The sequence below is a fragment of the Lipotes vexillifer genome, unplaced genomic scaffold (genome assembly GCF_000442215.2).
Source record: "Lipotes vexillifer unplaced genomic scaffold, Lipotes_vexillifer_v1.1 scaffold1020, whole genome shotgun sequence".
NCBI classification, from domain to species: Eukaryota; Metazoa; Chordata; class Mammalia; order Artiodactyla; family Lipotidae; genus Lipotes; species Lipotes vexillifer.
The window spans coordinates 306,336-313,459 of record NW_006771500.1 but is presented as its reverse complement, the minus strand read 5'-3'; the positions used below and the strand labels follow the sequence as shown (position 1 = coordinate 313,459).

Here is a 7,124-nt window from a genome sequence, read left to right as displayed (position 1 = left end):
TCTTTCCCTCCAGGTCAGCCATCTGGACATTACTCTCTTATGTGGCATCTGCTATCTTTTGCTGCAGTACAGACCACCCCTAACTTAGTGACAAACATATATTTAGTTCATTATTCTGTGGGTTAGAATTTGGGCTGACCTCAGGTGAATGGCTCTTCTGATATTGACTGGACTTGCTTGAGCATCTGGGCATAGCTCCTGGGCATCTTCACAGTTCTGCTTCTGGGTGTTAGTTGTCTGATGTTTGAGTGGTGGACACCAATGAGCCATGTATTGCTGACCCTCTAGCAGGCTTATTCCCATGGAAGTCTCAGAATTCAGAGAACAGCAAGAGAGGATGCCCAAATGACCAGCATTTTTCCAATTCTGTTTATGACTCATTTGCTACTGTCCCATAGGTCAAACGCAAGTCATGTGACCAAGCCCAGAGTTAATGTAGGAATTCACTACCAAAAGGCTTGGATACAGAGAGGGGCATCATAGATATTGTTACCAAAAAAAATTCTACCACACATATTTTTTGAAAACCTCCAATATTCACACTTGGAACTGGATAGTGTGTCTGCATTTTGGTCTCAGTGACTTCATTCTTAAATGAAGACAGTAACACTCCCCTGGCAAGCGTGCTTCAAACTCACCCAGTGAAACAGTTTATGAAAAAGAGTATTGTTAAATATAAAACAACATGGAGTACAGTCTTATTCAGGAATTAAGTGGCAAAGCAAAAATCAGGGAGTCAGAATTACTACTGAAAAATCCTTAAATCACTGAGAGAGCAAAGTTCAGTTAGCTTTGTGTTGAGTAATTATGGAGATTAAAATTTGAAAGGTTTTGATTGAAGCCAAAGGAATTAATTAACAAAAGTTCAGTCTATATACAGATGTCTTGTCATGCTATCTGTTTTACTTTATAGGTAACAGTCAAAGCCCTGGTGAATAGAAAATTCCCAAAAGACTCTTCCTGTTTGCAGAGTGCTGTTCCATTTCTTGATCATCAGTTTTCTTTCATCTCAGTACACATTTAGAGATTTGTTTGTTGTTGAAAGATTAATAATGGTAATGGAGTCTTCAGTATGTGCTTTAACTTCTAAAGTCAGTCCTCCAAATTAAATATGCTAGAACATGACTTAACCTTACAAATACAAGGTATTATTATTATTACTATTATTATTATCATTACTACTACTACTACTACTACTACTACTACTACCATTATTATTACTATTACACAATAACTTTCAGGAAATATCTGTAGTGAATAAGGTATTTTTGTTTTTTATTTGTAAGTTTTTTAATTTTTATTTTATATTGGAATTTAGTTGATTAAAAATGTTGTGTTAGTTTCAGGTGTACAGCAAAATGATTCACTTATACATATACATGTATCTATTCTTTTTTCAAATTCTTTTCCATTTAGGTTATTACAGAATATTGAGCAGAGTTCCCTGTGCTATACAGTAGGTCCTTGTTTGTTACCTATTTTAAATATAATAGTGTGTATATGTCAATCCCAAACCCCCAATTTAGCCCTGCCCCCCCTACTTTTCCCCTTTGGTAACCATAGGTTTGTTTTCTAAGTCTGTGAGTCTGTTTCTGTTTTGTAAATAAGTTCATTTGTATCATTTTTTTAGATTCCACATATAAGCCGTATCATATGATATTTGTCTTTCTCTGTCTTACTTCACTTAGTATGATAATCTCCAGGTCCATCCATGTTGCTGCAACTGGTATTATTTCATTCTCTTTAATGGCTGAGTAACGTTCTGTTGTATATATGTACATCATCTTCTTTAATCATTCATCTGTTTATGGACATTTAGGTTGCTTCCATGTCTTGGCTATTGGAAATAGTGCGGCGATGGACACTGGGGTGCATGTATCATTTCGAACCATCATTTTCTCCAGATATATGCTCAGGACTGGGATTGCTGGATCATATGGTAGCGCTGTTGGTTTTTTAAGGAACCTCCATATTGCTTTCCATAGTGGCGTTAGCAATTTACATTCCCACCAAGAGTGTAGGAGGGTTCCCTTTTTCTCCACACCCTCTCCAGCATTTATTGTTAGTAGACTTTTTTTTTTTTTTTTTTTTTTTCCTTGCGTTATGCGGGCCTCTCACTGTTGCGGCCTCTCCCATTTGCGGAGCACAGGCTCCGGACGCGCAGGCCCAGCGGCCATGGCTCACGGGCCCAGCCGCTCCGCGGCACGCGGGATCCTCCCGAAACGGGGCACGAACCCGCGTCTCCCGCACCGGCAGGCGGACTCTCAAGCACTGCGCCACCAGGGAAGCCCTGTTAGTAGACTTTTGATGATGGCCATTCTGACTGGTATGAGGTGATGATATCTCATTGTAGTTTTGATTTGCATTTCTCTAATAATTAGTGAAGTTGAGCATCTTTTCTTCTTTGAAGAAACGTGTATTTAGGTCTTCTGCACATTTTTTGATTGGGTTTTTTTTTTTATATTGAGTTGCATGAGCTGTTTATATATTTTGTAGATAAATCCCTTGTCAGTTGCATCATTTGCAAATATTTTCTCCCATTGTGTGGACTGTCTTTTCATTTTGTTTATGGTTTCCTTTGCTGTGCAAAAGCTTTTGAGTTTAATTGGGTCCCATTTGCTTATATTTGTTTTTATTTCCATTACTCTAGGAGACAGATCAGAAAAGATATTGCTGCAATTTATGTCAGAGAGTGTTCTCCCTATGTTTTCCTCTAAGAGTTTTATAGTATACAGTCTTATATTTGGGTCTTTAATCAATTTTGAATTTATTTTTGTATATGGTGTTAAAGAATGTTCTATTTTATTCTTTTACATACAGCTGTCCAGTTTCCCCAGCACCAGTTACTGAAGAGACTGTCTTTTCTCCACTGTATGGTCTTGCCTCCTTTGTTGTAGATTGACCATAGCTGCCTGGGTTTCTATATTTCTCTTTTTGTGCCAGTACCATACTGTTTTGATGACTTGTAGCTTTGTATTGATAGCATAGTCTAGTCTGAAGCCAGGGAGGCTGATTCCTCCAGCTTCATTTTTCTTCCTCAGGATTGCTTTGGCTATTCAAAGTCTTTTGTGTCTCATACAAATTTTAAGAGTTTTTTGTTCTGCTTCTGTAAAAAATTCCATTGATAGTTTGATAAGGATTTCATTGGATCTGTAGATTGTCTTGGGTAGTATAGTCATTTTGACAATATTGATTCTTCCAGTCCGAGAACATGGTATATCTTTCCATCTGTTTGTGTCGTCTTTGATTTCTTTCATCAGCATCTTATAGTTTATTGAGTACAGGTCTTTTGCCTCCTTAGTTAAGTTTATTCCTAGGTATTTTATTCTTTAGGGTGTGGTGGTAAATGGAATTGTTTCCTTAATTTCTCTTTCTGATCTTTTATTGTTAATGTATAGGAATGCAACAGATTTCTGTGTATTCTTTTAGCTTTTGCTTGTCTATAGTGCTTGGGATTTCTCCATTGATTCTGAACGAGAGCCTTGCTGGGTAGAATATTCTTGGTTGTAGGTATTTCCCTTTCATAATTGTAAATATATAATGCCACTCCCTTTTGGCCTGCAGAGTCTCTGATGAAAAATCAGCTGATAGCCTTATGAGGATTCCCTTTTATGTTATTTGTTGTTTTCCCTTGTTGCTTTGAATAATTTTTCTTTGTATTTAATTTTTGTTAGTTTGATTACTGTGTGTCTCGGTGTGTTACTCCTTGGGTTTATCCTGTGTCAGGCTCCTGTATCCTGCATTTCCTGGACTTGGGTGACTGTTTCCGTTCCTGTGTTGGGGAAATTTTTGTCTATAATATCTTCAAATATTTTCTCAGGCCCTTTCCCTTTTTCTTCCTCTGTGAATGTTGGTGCATTTAACATTGTCCCAGAGGTCTCTGAGACTTCCATCTTTGCTTTTCATTCTTTTTTCTTCTTTTAAATAAATAAATAAATTTATTTATTTATTTTTGGCTGCATTGGGTCTTCGTTGCTCCATGCAGGCTTTCTCTAGTTGCAGAGAGTGGGGGCTACTGTTCGTTGCAGTGCACGGGCTTCTCATTGTGGTGGCTTCTCTTGTTGCAGAGCATGGGCTCTAGGCATGCAGGCTCAGTAGTTGTGGTGCACGGGCTTAGTTGCTCTGTGGCATGTGGGATCTTCCCAGACCAGGGCTCGAACCCATGTTCCCTGCATTGGCAGGCGGATTCTTAACCACTACACCATGAGGGAAGTCCCCCTTTTTTTTTTTTCTTTATTCTGTTCTGTGGCATTGATTTCCACCACTCTGTCTTCCAGTTCACTTATCTGCTCTTCTGCCTTACTCTGCTATTGACTCCTTCTAGTATATTTTTCGTTTCAGTTACGTTGTTCATCCCTGTTTTTTTCTTTGTTCTTTAAATCTTCTATCTATCTATCTATCTCTGTTGAAAATTTTTTATGTCTTCTTGGTCTATACCTCCATTCTTCTTCTGAGGTTTTGGATCATTTACTATCATTTACTCCGAATACTTTTTTTTTTTTTTTTTTGTTCACTGCAACATCCTCAACATTGATGTTATCTTTTTATTCTCACTTACTAGTTTTTTTTTGGTTTTGTTTTTTTTTTTTTCCTTGCGTTATGCGGGCCTCTCACTGCTGTGGCCTCTCCCACTTGCGGAGCACAGGCTCCGGACGCACAGGCCCAGCGGCCATGGCCCACGGGCCCAGCCGCTCCGCGGCACGCGGGACCCTCCCGAAACGGGGCACGAACCCGCGTCTCCCGCATCGGCAGGCGGACTCCCAAGCACTGCGCCACCAGGGAAGCCCCCGAATACTTTTTTTAAGGAGATTGCCTGTCTCCTCTTCATTTAGTTGTTCTTGTGGGTTCTTCTCTTGTTCCTTCGTTTGCAACATATTTCTCTGTCATCTCATTTGTCTAACTGTTTGTGTATGTGGTCTCCTTCCTGCAGGCTGCAGGATCATAGTTCCTCTTGCTTCTGGTGTCTGTCTGCCCCCTGGTGGGTGAGGCTGGTCCAGGGGCTTGTGTAGGCATCCTGGTGGGAGGGGACTGGTGCCTACCCTCAGGTGGGTAGAGCTGGCACTTGTCCCTCTGGTGGGCAGAGCCATGTCAAGGGCTGTGTTTTGAGGTGGCTGTGAGCTCAGCACATCTTTAGTCAGCCTGTCTTCTGATGGATGGGGCTATGTTCCTATCTATCTTGTTGGTTGTTTGGCCTGAGGATTTACAGCACTGGAGCCTGCAGGCTATTGGGTGAAGCCAGGTCTTTGTGGCATAATGGGGACTTCCCAGAGAGCTCACGCTGATCAGTATTACCTGGGACCTCTGCTACTGGTGCTCCCACAGTGAGCTACAGCTGACGTGGCCTCCCCAGAAGACCCTCCAAGACCCCTAGGTAGGTCTATCCCAGGTTCCTATGGAGGTACTGCTTTGTACTGGGCCCCAGTGCATGTGGGATCTTGTATGACTTCCAGGAGTGGAGTTTCTGTTTCCCCCAGCCTTGCAGAACTCCTGCACTCAAGCCCCACTGGGTGTCAAGGCTAAATGCTCTGGGGGTTCTTCTTCCTCCAGATACCAGATGCTCAGACTGTCTTGGAGGGCTATTTTTATGTGGGAATGTCCCTGCGTAGCCTGCACTGGTTTAATATCTTTTGGTGTGAGAGCTGTTTTTATTATAGATGTCTGCCACCTCTTTTCTCAGTGTATGCTGGTAGTTATCCCCTTGATATAGGAGGTGTGACTGGTGTTGTGGTGACCAGAGCCTGCCCTGCATATTTAGTGGGGACTCCCCTTTGCTCTGTGGTTGTCACTGCCCTGTTTGGATCAGGGTCTGCTCCCTAGTTGTTGGAATAGAGGCCCCCAGATCTTTCTCTTTTAGCTGTGCTCCTGATCTGTGGTGTGCTGTAGACAGGACTGGAGCAGTCCCACTGAGAGAGAAGCCACTAAGTATTCCTCCTCTGGAACTGTTCACCTGTAGGTGTGCTCTGTTTTGTCACCTTTCACCCAATTGTGGGAGCACTCAGATTACACTGTTAGTTATTGGCACTGCTGTCAGCCCCACCTTAACCATAGGTATGCAAGCAGTTGGCCCTGGTGTCTCTCAGGCATTGTTTTCGCCAAGCCACCAGCACAGATCCACTGAAGTCAGGTCCCAAGACTGCAGTAATCATGGATCTGGACAGGCTATGGGCACTATGGAAGCATCTCAGACTCTGGCCTTGCCCAACCCCCGCATGTACCTGCCCACAAAGTCCACAGCTGCTAAAGCTTGACCCATCTTGGCTGTGGGAGCACTCATTGTCAGATCAGATGTTCTGCAGGTTCTGAGTTTACAAAGCCAGTCGCAGGGCGTAAATCCACAGTTTGTGCAGCTGTGAGGAGAGATTTCAGCTCTTCTCCCATCTCTCACGGCCCCTGGGGCTCAGCTATGGTTTCAGCCCCACCTCTGTGTGTCGGCCACCCACAGGCATCTGCTCCTGAAGCTGCCCTGGAGCACACCACAAGCCTACCCTGGCAGGAGGGCGTAGAGTAGGCGGCAGCCAGGGGCGTTGAGAGCCTGCCCCAGCAGGAGCCCTCCCTAGTGCCTGGGGAGGCAGGGGCTGGGGCATGGGGAGAGAGGCTGCATAGGTGGCCTGCCCTTTGCACATCACTCAACAACGGCACTTCGCTTCTCTGGAGATCTGGGCTTGCTTCACGAGCATTCTCCATTGTGGAGCTCCTCATTCCCATCCCCTCAAGACTGTCTTCTCACAGCCAACAGCGGTCCTTTCCACAGGTCTGCTCTCCAAACCCAACATTCTAGCACCCTGCCCCTGTATACAGCAGTGGACACACCTCCCAGGCTTGGGCGTGCAGGGCTGTGGCATGGATCGTCTGTGTAGGTCTCACTCTGTCCATCCTGCCTCAGGCCAGTTGCTGCACTCTCCTTCAAGCCCCCAACGCTCCCCTCTGTCCCAGCTGATCTCCCCACCAGTAAGGGGGCCTCCCTGGACGTGGGGAATTCTCTCCTTCAGCCTCCCCCAAGGGGTGCAGGTCCCGTCCCACTTCTCCTCTTCCTCTTCCCTGCTTCTTTCTTTCATCTTACTCTGTTATGTGGGGATCTTTCTGGTCCTCTTAGTTGTCTGAGGTCCTCTGCTAGTGTTCAGCAG

General features: G+C 44.0%; 1 protein-coding gene across 3 annotated transcripts in view; it reads left to right on the top strand.

Annotated features, from left to right (window-relative positions):
- The window catches only part of RBMS3 (RNA binding motif single stranded interacting protein 3), a 242,066-nt gene that overhangs the window by 224,397 nt on the left and 10,545 nt on the right, over positions 1-7,124 (top strand). The window lies entirely within an intron of this gene.